Source organism: Odocoileus virginianus, chromosome 10 (assembly GCF_023699985.2).
Source record: "Odocoileus virginianus isolate 20LAN1187 ecotype Illinois chromosome 10, Ovbor_1.2, whole genome shotgun sequence".
Lineage (NCBI taxonomy): Eukaryota > Metazoa > Chordata > Mammalia > Artiodactyla > Cervidae > Odocoileus > Odocoileus virginianus.
Window position 1 is genome coordinate 59865748 of NC_069683.1, and position 19064 is coordinate 59884811.

Consider the following 19064-nt stretch of genomic DNA (forward strand, 5'->3'; position numbering starts at 1 on the left):
ATGAAAAATTATCTGAAAAAGCATATATGTGTACATGTAAATATAGAGAGAATTGCTTTACTGGACACCAAAAACTAATATAATATTGTAAATCAAGTGTATTTCAATAAAAAATTAAAGAATTATTAAATGACAAATCTCCATAGTCCTTCCTCCCAAACAGAAGGCTCCCAACCCTCCCATCTGGGTCTGGGGCTTTGCCCCACTTCCCAGGTAATAAGCTAGCCTGTTACTGTTCCAGGGAGGCTGGCAGAAGGCATGGCACCCCTATTCACAGCACAGAAAGCAGCGTGAGCATCATGTTGGCATTTCCCATGTCCCCTGGCCACCAGGGACGACTTCATACCGGACCATGCAGCTGGGTCCAGGTGGATGTGGGCCGTGCAGTGGGCTTGCATCAAAGCTGGAGATCACTGAGCTTGAGGCAGCCATGCTTTCAGAGAGCCTGCTAAGCAAGCCTCCTCTTTGTCCAGAGGGAGACATTACCCTGACCCTCAAGGGGGCTTTCAGCAAATACAACCCTGAAAACTGGTCTACATAAAGAACAGTCAGGGCCTTGCATTCTTGGCATACCCAGGAGAGGTCATCCCTCTCAACAACTTTCCTGGATGAATTTGGGGTGGAACTTCCCAGATTCCCAGTCTCCTCCAGGTCAACCAGGATGGCCGAGGGTTTCTTGGCTCTGGGTCCGTGACGTCCACATTCCCAGCCCACAGCCCTCCAAATCCACAACCTTGACTGCTGATCTGATATGCACGAGCCCATGGTAGCTGAAACTTGTGGGGCCCAGACACTGCCGGGCACCATGCCAAGCCCTCTGTGTGCCTTATTTCATTGAATCCTCACACCTTTGGAAAAAGTGTGACCCATCCCTGTCTACCATTGACAAATAAAGAAACTGAGGTTCAGAGAAGGTAAGGGACCTACTTACTGTCTGTCAGCCAGCTAGTAGGTGATGGAGGCAGATACTGGCCACAGTCTGGCTGCCTCCACATTCCAAGTTCCTTGGCAGTGTTTGTTACTTTCCTGGTCGAGAAGGAATGAGTGGGACTTCCTGGTGGTCCAGTGGTTAAGACTTCACCTTCCAATGCAGGGGATGTGAGTTCAATCTTTAGTCGGGGGCTAAGATCCCACATGCTTCGTGGACAGAAAGCAAAGCATAAAACAGAACCAATATTGTAATGAATTCAGTAAAGACTTTAAGAATGGTCCATATTAAAAAAAAATCTTAAAAAAAGAAGAAATGGGTTTTTCTTTTCATTCTTTCTTTCTTTCCTCCTTCCTTCCTTCTTTCCTTTATTTCTCTCTCTTTTTATTTCTTGTCTATTTTCAATTATTATTTTTAGCAAGTTCTTCCTCACTGAAGGGCATCTTGCACTGACCTCCAGCCTCTATCTCTACCCAAAGGCCTGGTTGGGAGTCAGTAAGTTCACATAGACCCTCATAGTATTCTATTAGGGTGAGCAAAGGTACACTAAGGAGCCAGCTGAGCAGGACCAGCCCTGGAGGCCGATCTTCTGGGCTCCTGGAACCACCCATCATGGCTCCACTTCCTCATAAAGCAGTGACTGCAGCCATGCCAGGCATGCTGAAAGATCGAATGGCCCCTTTAGCAAATTAGACAAAGGCGCCCTCCCTCAAGACTTTTGTTTAACATTTGCACATTTGCTGGAAACCTATGATTGTAAACATGTATATCTAGGGAGGTGCCTAAATGCATCCACTTCCTGCAATTGGCTAGTGCCCAACCGATACAGCCATACTGGTCAGGCCAAGTCACACAGTCCTGGTTCTACACTGGTTCTGCCATTTGCCAGCTGAGTGACCTTGGGCAGGTCACTGGGCTCACGGAAGCTTGGTTTCTGATAGAATGGAGTCCATGTGGCCCCCTTGTCTAACTTGTTCACAGGTTTAAATGGGGAAACAAGAAAGAGCTGTTGCTTAAGACCCAGAGGGAGAGTTTTGCTTCTTGGAATAAGATGGAAATACTCAAAATCAGAAGCTGGGGCCTTGTCCTAGGGGGACTTGCAACCCCCACCCCCTGCCAGCCTCCCCACCAGCCACGGGGGTTATGGGAATCCTTTTAAGGCCTCATGTGCTTTCTTTTCACACTGGGGGATGAGCTGGGCTAGTCATTGAGGTTTGCCATCAGTTTCCTCTGCTCCTACTTTCTCAGTGACCAGTTCCTCCCCTAAACCCTACCCCTCTCATTGCTTTCCTATTATTTCTCCTATTCAATCTACTTTCAGAGAATGATTGGTAAGCCTCAATGATTCTCAATGGACATGAGTTTGAGCAAACTCTGGGAGATGGTGAAGGACAGGGAAGCCTGGTGTGCTGAAGTTCATGGGGTCACAAAGAGTCAGACATGACTTAGTGACTGAACAACGACAATGATTCTTTGGAAAAGTGAAATGAAGTCGCTCAGTCGTGTCCAACTCTTTGTGACCCCGTGGACTGTAGCCTACCAGGCTCCTCCATCCACGGGATTTTCCAGGCAAGAGTACTGGAGTGGGTTGCCATTTCCTTTTCCAGGGGAATCTTCACAACCCAGGGGTCGAACCTGGTCTCCTGCATTGCAGGCAGACGCTTTACCCTCTAAGCCACCAGGGAAGTTGCTTCTAAATAACTTTAGGCCAAAAAGAAAAAAAAAAAAACCTGAATCTAATCAATGCATTTAGATCTCAGGAAGATATTTGGGAGCCAGTTCCTACATATAACGTGGAAATATCACCAAGAAGTTGACCATCTGTTCTACTTTTGAAAAATCTAGAATAAAGGAGATGACCTGGTGTCAGAACTTGCTGCCTCTGAACCCCTCTAGTGGTTCACCATGGAAAAGGCCACCATTCTCCTAGGATGGGGACTTGAAAGTTCTGCCAGCCCCATGCTGGCTTCCAGCACCTGCCTCACTCTTTAGACAGTCATAGCAATGAGGTAAAATATTATTTGGGTTTCCTGGTCATCTTCTGATGTCTAGAGGGCAAGAACCTCTCTGTCTCTCAGATTGTTCAAGAGCCCAGGCCTCCAGGCCAACCTCAGTCTTTAGCAGGGGCAACTCTTTAGACTCAGTTTAGCCTCAGTTTTCTTATCTGTAAAATGAGATTAATGACATCTGGTGTCTGCTGCTCATAAAATCGTTGTGAGGATCAAAAGAGACAGTAAAGGAGAAGGAGGTGAAAACTGCATCCATAAATAAACGTTAAGATAGTTCTGTATGCTGTCTAGCCACATGCAACTACTTAAATTTAAATTGTTTAAAATTAAAAAAATTCAGTGCTTCAGTCACACTGGCTACATCTCAAGTGATCAGTAGCCACGTGTGGCTCATGGCTACCGTATTATAGAGCACAGATCTAGAACATTTCTATCATCACAGAAAGTTCTGTGGGACAGTTCTGCAGCCTAGAGAACTGAAAAACAAACTTTACATTCCCCACTTCTGCTCGGCCCTTGAAGGAGAAAGTTTTTGTGCAGCAGTCTGTAAGTCTAGGAAGACGCCAGGATCACCCTGGGGGACACAGTTCACTTTGGCATGGACTCGTTCATTTTGTGTGTGCGTGTGTCCCACACAAATACACAGTGCACACACAGAGAGAACCTGCTATGTCTCGGCCAAGCACGGTACTAAGCTCATCGTCCTACCAGGAGGAGGGCCTGGGTTGTGCAAATATGTTTCTGCCTCAGGGTCTCTGGATAAGAGGCTGTGAACAGTGCAAGGAAGTTTTATTCACCTGTCAACCTCCTGCCTCACAAACACGCAACTGAAGTGGCTCCTGTTGCCTCTGGGAAGATCTTCCTGCCCTCCCGACACACGGTCTGAGTCCTATTCCCTCCCGTAGTCCCCTGTTCTTCGCTTTTCATTGCACTTAGCAAATCGTATTGCAGCTGGCTGATTTGTTTTCTATTAAAAGGTAAGCGCTCTGAGGTAGGAGCCAGATTTGTCTCATACTCTCTTGCATCTTCAGCCTCTCATACAGGGCTTGGACCATACATAGTAGATGCTCAGAACTGTTAATTAATGAGTGGTATTTATGGATGGGCGGATTTCCTGCATTCCCCTGCATAAAGCCCTCAGTTATGGCTGCTGGAGATTCTCTTTATGCTGGGACACCAAATGCTTTTCGGGGTGAGGGCTAAAAAGGCAGCACATGCTGAGTGGGAATAAGCACAACTTGATTTCTGTTTCTGGCAGTTCAGTTGACAAAAACAAAGTGCCGGATGAAATTTTTAAATTGTATTTAAAAAAAACTGCTAACTCACGCAAAAACTTGTACACAAATGTCTATAGCTGCATTACTCATGGTAGCCCAAAGTGGAAATGACCCACATGTCTCACATTTGATGGTGAACAAAATTTAGTATATCTATACAGCAACGTTATTCAGTAATTTAAATGAATGAAATATTAATATAAGGATGGTGAAACTTGATAGCAATATGCTCAGTAAAGGAGATTGGTCATAAATGCCATATTTTTGCATGATTTCATTTGTATAAAATATTCAGAATAGGTAAATCTATAGGGACAAAAAGTAGGGCACTGGTTGCCTCGGGCTGGGAAAAAGGAAGAGTTACTGCTAATGGGCACGGACTTCTCTTTGGGATGACAGAAATGCTCTAAAATTAGAATGCTGCAATGGTGGCGCAACTCTGTGAATATATTGAAAACCTGGTTTCTCTGAGAATTCTATCAAAAGCTTAAAAAAGTAATTAATGCCAATTTTCCACAAACTCTTTCCACCCTCCCCCCACCAAAAACAGAACAGGAGGGAACACTTTCCAACTCATTCCATGAAGCCAATATTACCCTGATACCACAACCAGACAATGCCATTACAAAAAAGAAAACTACAGACTAATATTCACTGTGAATATAAAGCCAGAATCCTCAATAAAATAATAAAAAACTAATCCCAGCAACATATAAAAGGGATTATATATCATAATTAATTTATCCCAGGATGTAGTGAGGTGAAAGTCACTCACTTGTATCTGACTCTTTGCAGCCCCACGGACTGAAGTCTGCCTCTTTCCATGAAATTCTCCAAGCAAGAATACAGGAGTGGGTAGCCATTCCCTTCTCCGGGATATAAGGTCGGTTCAAATTCCAAAAGCAGTTAGTGTAATAAACCATATTAATAGAATAAAAGATAAAAAATCATTTTAATATATGGAGAAAAAGCATTTGACAAAATGCAGCACTCTTTCATGATAAAAACACAATAAAATAGGAATAGAAAGGAAAGTTTCTCAACCTGATAAGGGCAATTACCAAAAACCCACAGCTAACATCATACTTAATGGTGAAAGATTAAATACTTTTCCTTCAAGTTCAGGAACAAAACAGGGATGTCTGATCTCATCTCATCACTTCTATTCAATGTTGTATTGGATGTTCTAGCCAGGGCAATCAGACAAGAAAAGGAAATAAAAGGCATCCAGGTTGAAAAGGAAAAAGTAAAATTTTTATTCACAGATAACATAATCATGTATACTGAACATCCGGAAGAGTTCACAGCAATAGCAGGAAAAAGAAAAGAATTAGAACCAATAAATAAGTTTATGAATATGCAGGATAGAAAATAAATATATGAAAAATCGGTCGTATTTCTATACACTAGCAATGAATAGCCTGAAAGTGAAATTAACAATGCAATTCCATTTATAAAGCATCCAAAAGATGAAAATATTTTGGAATAAATATAACAAGATTATTATAAGATTTGTACACTGAAAACTATAAAACACTCCTGAAAGAAATGAAAGCAAACCTATGGAAAAACATACATGTTCAGGGAGCAGAATATTTAAACTAGTTAGGATGGCAATAGTTCCCATGCCAGGCTCCAGACTCCACGAGGACAGAAGCTCCTTTGTTCAGGATTTCGCCCTATCTATCTTTTAATCTATTGATTTGTATCCTTTAATATCCTTTGAGATAAATTGGTAATCTAGTAAGTTAACAGGTTTCCTGAGTTCTAGGAGCTACTCTAGGCTTCCCAGGTGATGCTAGTGGTAAAGAACTCACCTGCTAATGCAGGAGACATAAGAGACTGGGTTTGATCCCTGGGTCAGGAAGATTCCGTGCAGGAGGAAATGGCAACCCACTCTGGTATTCTTGCCCATGAACAGAGGAGATTGGTGGGCTACAGTCCTTGGGGTCACAAAGAGTCAGATATAACTGAAACAACTTAGCACGCACACATGCATGAACTGCCCTACCAAACTAATAGAACTCAAAAACAGGGTTGTGGCAACTTCCAGTTTATAGCCAGTTGATGAGAAGCATAGGTAACAATCTGGACTTGTGACTCGCATCTAAAGTTCACTCCAGCAGATTAAACAAGCCTGTGAAAGCTCCAGTCTGTAGTTGGTTGCTTGGGCTTGCCACTGGCATCTTCAGTAGGTGGAGAGTGGGTGGCAGTCTCATAGGAGATGCAGCCTTTAGACTGGAATCTGAAACAGTCAGAATTGGGTTAAATTGTAGGACACCCAGCTGGTGTTTGGAGAATTGCTTGGTGGTGTATGAAAACCACCCTCACCGCCATCCCTCCGCCCCACCACCCCCATGCTGGATCTGGTCCCAGAACTTTTCATACATTTAGCACATTTCAGAAAGTCAGTTACAAGGTGGGCTCTGGGCCTTTATAAACCGGGTCTTTGCTGACACAGCAGAGTTTAAGCCCAGTGAAGCGGCTGCCCCTCTGCCCTCGGGGGCCTCCTCTCGCCTGGAGGGCGGCACGGTCGGTCCCTATGACAGGCACCCTCTTGGTAAGGTGATGTCATTAGTGGCTCAGGTGATGGTTATGGGGTCAAAGAGCCCTGGATTCAAATCTTGATTTTGATGTTCCCACAAACTTTGGGCATCTTCATCTCTGTTTCAGCTTCTGCCGTCTGGTTGGGGATAACATTTGTCTCCCAGGTTTGCTGCTGGCAACCTGAAGGCTGTTTACTCAGATAACCAACATCGAGCTCACAGCACAGGCCTGGTGCATATGAAGCAGTCAGCACACGCCAGATATTCCCATTACTCATTTTGTTCCGTGGAGACGGCTCATCTGCTTGTAGGGCACGGGAAAGAGAGAAGAGGAGATTTTTCTCTGTGTTCTGATGACCCTGCAGCTATTCAGCAAGAGAATCCAGGCAGCCTCTTCCTGACTGCAGATTCCTTTTGAAAAATGGGTCTAAAATGGCCCCAGAGAGCCCCATGAATGTTAAGGCTTAGCTTACCTGCACCACTCCTCAGGCCCTCCACATCCCAGGGGAGGTCAGTTCCCATCCACTGCTCAGCCTTTATGAATATTTTTAAAACTTTTCTTTGAACCTATCTATAGGATGGTGTCTTGAAGTGTCTTGCCCAGGTGACAAAGTTCTTTATTAACAAATCCAAAGGATAGTTACGCCCATTGCATAACTCATCTTTCATGGTTCTCTTAATAATCCACCTATTTTTAAAAACGGTGCTTCTTTTCTAAAGTCTCTCATGGCTCTGAAATGTGGATGCTTTCATTTCATTAACAATGGCTTCCTAGACCAAACGGTGCAAAATCTCAAAAAAGGCAGGGGCGTGGGGGGAGTCATTTATGCATTCCATGAACAGTGGGATTCTCATACTGATTTCCAATTCCCTCCTCTCTGGGGTTTCTGTGAGTTGACTGAATGTCAGTTAAGTGCTGAGAATTGTATTAGGTCTGGAGTGCAGCAAGGTGAGCCTGCAAGATGGAGCTTCTGATCCAGCAACGGCTTGAGACTGTTACATGAACAATTATGCTGCAGGGAGGGGCGGCCTGAAAGAATGGGATGAGGGTGGGCGTTGCTCTGATGAGCTAGAAGAGGTGTTTACCCAGAGTCGGGATCAGCAGAGGTGTGGGCTACGGGCATGATGGCAGGCTGGATTCTTGGGAAGAGGATGCTGAGATGGAGTTTGGGGTGTGGGATGTTGCATGGTGTCAACTCCTGGGAAAGGAAGGTGAGGAGGCAGGATGGGGCCAAGGAAGAAACTGAACTGCAATGTCGCCTCAGCAAGCCGCGGCTGGCTAGGTGGGGGGCTCTGGAGAGAAGGCAGACTGTCACGGGGTCCCTGGTGGGGCTGATACTGCTGGGCCTTCCCCCTCCCCAGCCCCCAGCAGCAGCTGGATGACAGCAGGAGCCTCCCTGAAGGCGGATCTGGGTCTGCCAGCCTCGTGGCTGCCTGGGGAGGAGGCTTCCTAGAACACGTAACATCTAAACCCTAGAACAGGTAACATCCAAACCTAAAGACGGGAAGGACAAACCCCGGGTACAAATGTGAGCTGGGCGGGCGGTGGGAGCAGGTGGAGAGAACGGCGTGTGTGGCCATTCAGAAGAAGTGCAGGGGTCAGGAGCTGAGCCGGGCCAGGTGAGGCGGGAGGGGCTGCACGAAGGCAGGAGATGGCAAAGTGCGCAGGGCCTCGGGGGCCCCTCCCTGGGGTCTGAACTGCATCATAAGGGCCATGGAGGTGCGCTTACAGGGGAGTCTGCCCTGACCTCTGCTCCGGAGGGTGGGCTGGCAGATGAGGGTGCATGGGGCTCCCAGGCGTGAGGCCTGAGCCCCTGCTGGGAAAGGGAGGGGTTCCAGGGAAGGCCCCCGGAGAAGGGTGCTCCTGAGAAGGATGGCTCACTCCATCCGGTGCGGGGACCGGCTGTGGCTCCCTCTGAGGAGGAGACGGAAGCCTCCCGAGCCTTGGGAAGGCCTGGCGCCTTCCACCAGTGAAACTTTTGAGAGAGGTCCAGCTACTCCACACGGCTGCATTCACAGCCTGTATCCTCATCAATTTCCTCTTTCTCACATCATTTTGAAGCAAATTCCAGGCATTTTGTAATTTAATCCATAAATATTTCAGGATATACCCCTAAAAGATAAGGATATTAAAAAAAATAATAAAACCATGGAAAACGGTATGGAGGTTCCTCCAAAGGGTAAAAATAGAGTTGCCATATGATCTGGAAATTCCACTCCTGGGCACATACCCAGACAAAACTATGATTGGAAAAGATACATGCTCCCCTGTGTTCATAGCAGCACTATTTACAAGACATGGAAACAACGTATAGCCATCAACAGAGGAATGGACAAAGAAGATGTGGTACAGATTAAAATGGAATATTACTTGGCCGTAAAAAATGAAATACTGCCATTCACAGTAACATGGATGGACCTAGAGATTACCATACTAAGTGAAGAGAGTCAGAAAGAGAAAGAGAAATACTGTATGATATCTCTTATATGTGGAACCTAAAATACAACATAAATGAACACATGTAAGAAACAAACTCACAGATAGAGAACATGTGGTTGCCAAAGAGAAGGGTGGCGGGGGAGGGAAGGATTGGGAGTTTGGGATTAACAGATGCAAACTATTATATATAGGATGGATAAACAACAAGATACTGCTGCATAACACAAGGAACTATGTTCAATATCCTGTGTTAAAAATCATAGTGGAAAAGAATGTGAAAAAGAATATATATGTATAACTGATACATATGTATATATGTATTTCTTGCTGTGTAGCAGAAATTAATACATTGTAAATCAATTATATTTTAATAAAATTTTCAAAAGAATAAAAAAATAAAACCACAGTACTAATGTCACCTAAAGAAACTTCAAGGTTCCTTGATATCAAATGAAATATCACACTTTCATTTGTCTCAGAATGTAATAGATGTTAATTTTTTACCACTGGGATAAATCAGGATCCAAGCAAGGTCTACTCACTGTGTTTGGGTGATATGATTTTAAGTCTCCTTTAATCTACACATTTCTCTGCCATCATTCTTCCTCTTCACAAAAACCAGCCCACTCCCATAATTTATATATATATATAAATTTATATATATATATACACACACACCACATCTTCTTTATCCATTCCTCCTTCAGTGGGCAGTTAGGCTGCTTCCATGTTCTGGCTATTGTTAATAGTGCTGCAATGAACATGGGATACATGGATCTTTTTGAATTATGGTTTTCTCCAGTATTTTTTATTTTTCTAAGAAACTCTCATACTGTTCTTCATAGTGATGGTGCCAATGTACATTTCCACCAGCAGTGTAGGAGGGTTCCCTTTTCTCCACACCCTCTTCAGCATTTATTGTTTGTAGATTTTTTGATGATGCCCATTCTGACTTGTGTGAGGTGATATCTCATTGCAGTTTTGAGTTGCATTTCTCTATTAATTAGCAATGTTGAACATCTCTTCATGGGCCTATTCTGCCCTATTCTTGCCCCCACTAGCATGCTCTGAGCAGCTGTTTCCCTGTAACAGAGTGCTTATTACTAAAATGTTGAGAAGTGTTGTGTTTGTTACTGATTAGAGTTCACATTTTGTAGCAAATATGATCTATGTTCTAAGGAGGTTTACTTCTTTCTATGCCCTTTGCATAAAGCTCTTGATTTCTGCTCATGGTAGGATAATGGTTCCCCCTCAATGTGTGATTGTTCTCTTTCTTTGGGTCAGGAAGTGTAACTGTTCTAGACCAGATGAGCTTTGAGCTTAAACTAGATTCCCTCCATGGGGAACCTGGCCAGGCCTGGGCAACCTTCCCACATGCAGCAGCCCCAGGCTGGTGCAGTGTAAGCCTTCCTCTTCAGCTGACGTTAAAGATAAGGACAGCTGTTCAGAAACACTGGGAGGACTGCCATGCGGTGAGGAACGTGTACTCACCCTGGGCCACTCCAGGCACGGTGGGCCGAGCATGGCCTAACAGAGAAACAGTCTTGGCTACGTGCTAAGGAGGAGTTTTTAGATAACCAGAACACTCCTGAAAGAGAAGGGGCTGGGGCTCCCCATCAGGAGAGGTGCTCCCGGGTTAGCCTGGGGCCACCTGTCAGGATGCCTGGATACATGACTCTGCCCTGGCTGGGGGCTGGCTTGGAGGACTTGAAAGTGAGGCCCTGCCCGTTGCTAAGGTTCCTGGGTTTCTACCATGTTTGTTTATGACTGAAGTCCCATTTGTGGGGGAGTTAGCTGGCTCCTGAGCCGATCACACCCATGACCTCAACCTCATTGATGTCTTTCATGTCATTCTCAGAATTGGCCTTCCCTGATCCTCTCTTCCCAGAGCCTCACTTCCTGGTCAGAGAGGTAGCACGCTGGGAATTCAGTCTAAGAGAGCACAGAGAAGGACAGGAATACACATTAATAACCCAGCCCCTACTGACAGTGTACAAAGTGCTTTCAGGCACACTGATTCACTGCATCCTCATTACAAACCCCGCGAAGTTGAGTGAGCAGTAATCACTATTCCCACATTACAGAGAAGGAAACTCAAATGGAGCAATGACTTGTCCAGTGTCACTTAGGTTGTACTTGGCAGGACCAAGCTTCCTTCTGTGAGTAAAAAGATGAGACAGAGCACAGCCCAAGCTGGTCAAGGGCTTAAGTGTGGCGGTGATGCTCCCTGAGTATCTGCTAGGAGCTGGGTGCTGTTGGAGGGGGTGAGTGCAGACATGAATAGGCTTTTCTCCACTGGGAAATGCTGACAATCAAATAAATGCTCATGCAATGAGGCACACATGTTCCCTTTGGCATCCTTGAATCTTAGAGCTAGTAAAAGCATTTTGTCCAGCCCATCCACCTCTCCAATGTGAAACACACTAAGCTTGATTTCACAATGTTTGATTTATGTGGTTCGTAGCTGTATGTTCGCAATAACTCATTTCACCATGTTTTCCTTTTCCCAAGATTGCTTAAACACTAATGTGCCAAGCATTCTGCTAAGCACTTTAGTCATTTTAGTAGAATTGGTCGTTGATAATTATAAACAGAAGTTAATATTGAGAGGCTGAATAAACAAACAATCACTTGACCCTATCAGAAGATAGAACTCTACAGCAACCAGCCCCAGAGGCCAAACCACAACCCCAGTAGCAAAAGAGCCCGGAATAGTTAGAACTTAGTAACTGACAGCTTCCATAATTGTTGCCACCTCCAACTCTGATCCAATCAGAGAAAGGCAAATGTTCCTCCCTAACCAATCACAAAAGAGGGTCTGCTTCCTTAGCCCGCCTCCAGCTTCCCGGGGCCAACAGCCTCCAGTCAGCGCTCACCTGAAGCTTTCTCTTTCACTCCTGACAGACCTTCTAACTCCCCTGTCTGCATTTGATTCTTTACCAAGCCCAACTGATGGTGGCTGGCCCTTGTTATAGAAAACTGAATAATGGCCTCTGTATGTTCCAATCTGGGTGGTCTTTATTTCCACCGTATTTAGTATATACTAATATTATTTCCATTATATATTTAAACCAAAAAAACCTGAGGCACAGTCCATCCATATCCCTTCAGGCATTTGAGTGCAGGTCTGAAAGATTCTAAGGCTCACGCTCTGAACCCCTTTATCTCAGAGACCTTCACTGACCCCCAGACTTCTAGTTAACCTGGGTCTCCTCTTCCTCCTGGCCACTCCAGGGTCTCATCTTTCTCTGACTAGTCTCCTCAGACTAGTCCCCTGGCCATGTTCTCTGCTCCTCACACTCTTTACCCCTAGACAAGGTAGACACGGTGGAGTCTCAGTGGACCCCGGCATCTCTTCTGTTGATGCCCTTGATAATTATCGCTAGTCATGGGAATACAGGTGCAATAACAGGAATAATGAACTCTTAGCTCTTCATCTGGGCTAGTCACTGTTTCACATGTTCTGAGTATAACATAGTTACTCTTCACAACTTTGTGGTATATGCATCAATATCCCCATTTTACAGATAAGGAAATGGAGGTGTAGAAGAGTTAAGTAACTTGTCTGACATCACCCTGCTAGTAAGTGGCTGAGCTGAGAGTCAAACCCAGGTGGTCTGAATCCCAGGCTTATTCCCACATTATATACTATGCTAGACATTAGACGGACCGAAGACAGGGAAGGTACAAAGATGCCAGAATCTCACCAAATCTTAAAGGCAGTACAGGTTGTCTTCTTCTTGCATAAATCCTTCTGCCCCCAGGACTAGTCCCATCTTATCATCCTCTTTTCACTGGGGGAAGCCATTTCCTTGGGCTCCATCCCAACCACCTGCCTGGTGGCTCAGACGGTAAAGAATCTGCCTGCAATGCAGGAGACCCACATTCAATCCCTGGGTTGGAAGATCCCCTGGAGAAGGGAATGGCTTCCCACTACAGTATTCTTGCCTGGAACATTCCATGGACAGAGGAGCCCGGTGGGCTACATTTCATGGGGTCGAAAAGAGTTACTAACACTTTCACTTTCATATCCCAACAGAGGGGTGGTCTCTTAAGGTATTTCCTCACCCAGCCAGTACCCCAAAGGGAAGAAAGCTCTACAGAGCTCTCTTAAAAGTCACTCTGGCCCCTTACCAGGAAGGCAAGGAGAGAGGCATCTGAACTGACCTCTCTGAGCCAAAAAGAAAGGGTGGTCGAGCTGAGGGGGGAGCAGTAGGGGAAAAGATACAGCCCTAGTTGGTGGGAAGGTCATCTCTGTGTTGGTCAACTCTGTATTTCATACAGGAGTACGCGAGAGTGGGGGCAGAAGGACAAGCTCTCTGGAGAGTTCTAGAAACCCAGAGAAGTCTGGTTCAGTTGTATCCCGGGTGCTGACTTCTCCTTCCACCCCCAGCCCCAAGAAGGGATAAATGTGTCCAGTTTTGAAGGCCTGCAGGTAGACGTGAAACGTGGTACTAAAGAAGGGAAGGAGAGAGTGTTCGTAAAACGGAGACACTTTACAGCTTCTGTGGGGACTTAAAAATTTTTCCCAACAGATAAGAATCACTGAAATTGTTGTTTAGTAACCAGAATTACTAGACATCTCTTCTGGAAATTCTAACTCAATAGATCTGTATTGGGCCCCTGAAAACTGTTTTCAAAGATTTTCCAGGTGATCTTTATCTTCAGGAGAGTTTGGGACTCCTGGGAAAAGCCATTGACTTTTTAAGGTTGTTGGGAGTGGGGAGCTAATTAGATCTGCAATTCAGTGGACTGGAATTACTTGGAAGAACTGAAAGGTCCACATAAATCTGTTGAAAGGCTGTTGTAATAATCAAGGTAATGTTGTGGTCACTTGTTCTTGAGTAGTAATGATGGAGATGGAAGGAAAACTCGGTGATAGACATGGGGCTGGAGGAGGAGGACTGTGTTAAAGAGGACAGTTGAATCTGGCTTGTGCAGCCAGACAGCTGGCAGGGCCATTGGCCAACACAAGTGACAGTGCAAAAAAAGTAAAGATCACGTGTTCATTTTGAACTGAGCTTGAAATGCCACTGAAATGGCATTTAAGACATCAAGGAAGCAACCGAATGAATGCATCTGGAAGTCAGAGGAGATACCTGGGCTAGAGAAGTAAATATCCTGGTCATAGGTGGGAATTAAACCTATAAATATGTTTGAGGTTGTCGGGGGAGATCACATGGAGTCAGTACTGAGAGGACTTAGGCTGAAGCCTTGAGGAGCTCCATGGGAGGACAGAATGAGGAAGGTCAGCCTTCAGTGGAGACAGAGAAGGGAAAACCAAAATAGTAGAAGGAAAACCAGAAGAGAGTGGTGTTCCAGGAAACAAGCTGGATCTTTTAGAGGGACCCCTGTGTCCCTTGTATCATAGAGTGATTAGTCAGGCAGATGGGGCAGGTGCACTTTTATTTTATTCTGAATAATTTTTCTTTTTTAATTCTGATGATCTTCAGCCACAACAACAACAACAACAAAGGCCTGAAACCTGAGCGCTTCTTCCTGTCTCACTGTTTCAGTGATGTAACTGAGGTTTGCTGCCTGTGGGAATAAGAGACTCCTAGCCATCCAACTGTCTCAGTGAGCCTCTCAAAAGAATTCTTGATCTTATGTTTCTCTTTGTTTCTTTCAAATGCAATTTTGCTACAGTGAACCTATTTAAAGATAGTTATATCTAGGGAACATTAAGACCAGGGAGGCAGTCAGGTTCTTTCTGTTTTAAACCTTGAATAACTTATTACTCCACATGAAACAGTAGCAATTCTGCTTTTATGGGTCTTCCCAGTTTTCAAGCCTCATTTGAAATCTTCATGCAGTGAAGATAAAACAGTTAAATTGAAAAGAGGGGACAAAGTATTGAAAGGAACATGTGTGGTGTTTTTTATTTATTTATTTATTTTTTGGCTCCAGCTACTGCGTTAAGAACAGTTTTGATGCCCACGAAAGAACAAAGGCTCTTGGAAAATGGGGCAGTGGCAACTTCTCCCACTGCTGCTGCAGCAGACACTTTGGATGAGCATACTTGTAGGCATTTAGTAAGGGGTGGTTTTATAAGCATTATTCATTCCATAAATATTTATGGAGCACTTGTTTTGATCCAGGCATGGGAGAAGGCACTAGGATGGTTACAGCCATCTCCAACATTCTCTTTTAATGTGTGACTCTGCGCAGTTGCAAAGAGGAACAGCAAGAGCCAGAACAGTTGAAGTCGGGTCAGCTGACAGCATCGGCATTGCAAAGACAGCGACTCTGTGAGTGTCCCAAGTGTCCCTAAAACTTCTACGGCAGCAGATCCACCGTGACTCAAGGAAGTCATCGCTGCCGTGTCCTGATATGTCCCCGCATGGAGTCTAGATGATAAGGGTGATCCAGAAACAGACAATGCAGGGAGTGAGTGCAGATCCAGATATGAGCAACCCAGCCATTTGCCCCACCAATAGTAGGAAGTCCTGTTTTTAAGGTACCTATTAGTGCCTGCTATGGCCCAGGTACTTTTCTAAACATCAGAAGTGCCTAAGTCATCAAGAAAGTCATAGACCCTACTTTCATAGAGCAGAGGCTCTCAACATAGGACAATTTGCCTCCCACCCAAGGGATATTTGGCAATGTCTGCAGACATTTTTGATTATCATGATTTGGGAGGGGGTTGCTATCAACATCCTACAATACATAGGGAGCACCCACAACAAAGAATTATCAGGCTAAAAATGTCAACAGTGCTGAGGTTGAGAAGACCTGTCATTAAGCATAAAGTCTATGATCATCAAACGTAAAGTATAATTAGTGTCATGTGAGAGGAAGATCAAGATACTGCAAGAATCTGTACTGTGAGGACTTAGCCTAGAGAGCAGGGCAGGTCTCTGAGAATAGGGGATGTTTAAACTAAATCCCCAAGAATGAGCCCCACGAATGAGTAGGACATTGCAACATAAGGAAGGAGGGCTGGGAGACCCAGGAAATGGGGAAGAGTGTATACAAAGACCTGGAGGAGAAATAGATCTCCCAAGGAATTGAGAGACACAGTATGGCTGGAGTAGTCTGAAAAAGGAAGTAAAAAAGATGAGTCACTGAAGTTCTTACAAGGCCCCCTATTGATACGTGTGTGCATGCTAAGTCACTTCAGTCGTGTCCAACTCTTTGCAACCCTATGGACTGTAGTTTGCCAGGCTTCTCTGTCCATGGGATTCTCCAGGCAAGAATACTGGAGTGGGTTGCCATGCCCTCCTCCGGGGTATCCTCCCAACCTAGCGACTGAACCTGCATCTCTTGCAGCTCCTGCCTTGCAGGTGGGTTCTTTACCTTTGCCACTGAACCAATGGAGGAGCCCCCTATTGATACCCATTAGGTGTCTACCAGGCTCTGTGCCCTGAACCATGCTGGCAAGTCCTACCTGAGCCCACTAGCTTTCAGTCTTGAGAAGTGAAGGATTTGGGCTTTTATCCTAAGGGCAGTGGGAAGCCATGTAACGGCTTTATTCAGGAGGTGATACAGTATGATTGGCGTTGAAGAAAGCATGCAGAGGCTGGATTTGAAAGCAGAAAGAGAGGAGGCAGGAGGGTCAGTTAGAGATTGTTATGGTAACCCAGATGGCAGATAGTGATGGCCTGAACCAGGAGAGACCTGTGCATGTGGAAGAAAGAGAGATTCCAGAGATACGAGGCAGATACATATATGTGCATAGACGGTTTCAAATCACATTAAAATCAAGAATGTGACTGACTTTACAAAGTAGATAATTGATTGAATTTGCTGATGAGTACTGACCACAGTTACTTCCTTACCTGTTCTGTTTTCCTTCTCCAATTGTTTGCATGAGCTAGGAAAGTTATAATACTTGACACTCCTGACCATGGCTGATGCTCTCAAAAACCTGAGGTTCATGCTTCTCTTCCCCGCCTCCTCCCCCTCCAATCCCGGCGATTATGTGGAAATGAAGGGTGGGCCCTGTGCTGCAGTGCCTCTCAACACTGCCTGCTTCTCTTGAGGGCCAGCCCCTTTCTCTACTCTTGGGAGTCCTTCTTTCCCTGATCTAATATATCTTACCCACTCCCAGGGGCTTGCCCTGTTTTCGGATGCCAGGCGCACAGAGGTTTGGAGAATCTGTTCATTCACTGATGGGCCTTGCTTTCCGGCCCTTTTGCTTTTATGACAATAGTTGCTGCCCTTATTGATCAGTCCTTCATGATTTCCCTAATTCTGCTGTAGCAAATGACCGCAAGCTTAGTGGCTTAAATCATCACACATTTATCCTTTTATCGTTCTGGAGGTTGGAAGTCTAAAATCAAGGTGTTGAAAGAGCCACCTCCTGGAGACTCTAGGAAAGAGTCTGTTTTTCTTGCCTTTTCCAGTTTCTAGAAGTTGTTTGCATACCTTGGTTTGTGGTCCCTGCTTCTGTTGTCATATTTCTGTATTTTCCTCCATTTCCATTGTTACATCTTATCCTCCTGTGAAAGTGAAAATGTTAGTCACTCAGTTGTGTCCAGCTCTTTGCAACACCATGGACTCTAGCCCACCAGCCTCCTCTGTCCATGGGATTTCCCAGGCAAGAATACTGGAGTGGGTTGCCATTCCATCCTGATCCCAGGATCAGACCCAGGGATCGAACCCAGGTCTACCTGCATTCATCTTCTCTAACACATACCCTTCTACTTCCTCTTAAAATGATCCTACAATTATATTGGGTCACCAGGACAATGATAATCTCTCCAATTGTAAGATTCTGAACTTACACCTGCATAGTACTGTTTGCCAAGCTAACATATTAATAAATTCCAGGGATTGGGGCATGGACATACTTAGGGGGTCATCACTCAGCCTGCTACAGGTTTCTCACAGCTGCTGTACTGTTCATTACTGTGAACAGTACCCCTCTTCCTTGCTGGAGGGTAAGCCCCATCGGTTGTTCTGAAAAAAGCCATTGCCTGTCCCCTGACCATAGTCATTCGAAGCATGGGTTCTTATGGTTCCCACCAACAAGCTAAAGGATGTTCTGAGTCAGGGTGACTAAATAAGGGACTTCCAGGCTCAGATCCACTTTTGTCCCCAACACTCTATGCCTAGATGAGGTGTAGACTCACCTTTCCCTTCATTTATTCCAGCATTAGGGAAGAAATTAAAACAAGACAAACAAACAAAAACCCCTTCTGCCTACAATGATCAGTTATGCTTCTTTTAAGATGTCATCATTGTCATGGTGACCAGAAGCTAGAGATTCACTCACTTCTTTCCCATTTCCCACCCCTCTGTACTCACTCGTCAGCAAATCTCTGTTGCATTCATCTATGGATATTTCAGGACCACTCTTCTATCTAAAAAAGAAAGTCCTCTTTCTGCTTTCTGCAAGTGGGCATCTCTGTGGCCAGTGAATCCACCCCTGGGATATATAGGGCATTAATTGGCACCTCTTGACCTGCTTCCTCCAGGCAGATGGAGGAGGGACCAGCTGATGTACTTCCAATGAATAAATAATAAGCACTTGGCTGCCAGCACTCTGCGTGCTGTGAGTGTCAATGCCTGCAACAGAGAAAGATACGGGGAGGGACTGAGGGAGGAAAGAGCTGGTCCAGAGCCCAGAAAGAGAAAGGGCCACTGAATGAACTTGTCAGAACTGCCTCTTCCACACTCCTCTCCACAGTGACACATCAAGTCCCATAGTTACACACCCCATCCCCCTACCCCGCCCCCAGCACTGTGTTCCAAGATCCATCAAGGCCCAGGAGGCTGGACTGGAGGAACTAAGGTATAAGCTTTCAGATGAAAAGATGTGATGCTGTTTCCAGCTGTGTGACTCAGGCAGGGCAAGCTGCCAAGCACAGCTTCCCCATCTGCACCCTGTGATCAGGACCTCTGCCCCACTTGCTCTGTGAG

At 45.2% G+C, this 19064-nt stretch overlaps 1 long non-coding RNA gene across 2 annotated transcripts; it reads right to left on the reverse strand.

Annotated features, from left to right (window-relative positions):
* Positions 1 to 508: 508 nt before the first annotated feature.
* LOC110132287 (uncharacterized) lies at positions 509 to 18791 on the reverse strand. 2 transcript variants are annotated; one of them, XR_002312427.2, is made up of 4 exons: positions 18450 to 18791; positions 17568 to 17641; positions 4990 to 6459; positions 509 to 1137 (listed from the first exon to the last, which is right to left on the reverse strand). It is a non-coding gene; the product is annotated as an uncharacterized lncRNA (long non-coding RNA). The 2 variants fall into 2 exon arrangements; XR_011490052.1 differs by lacking the exons at positions 509 to 1137; positions 4990 to 6459 and adding an exon at positions 14663 to 15547 and having other exon boundaries at positions 18450 to 18783.
* Between the last annotated feature and the right edge of the window lie 273 nt (positions 18792 to 19064).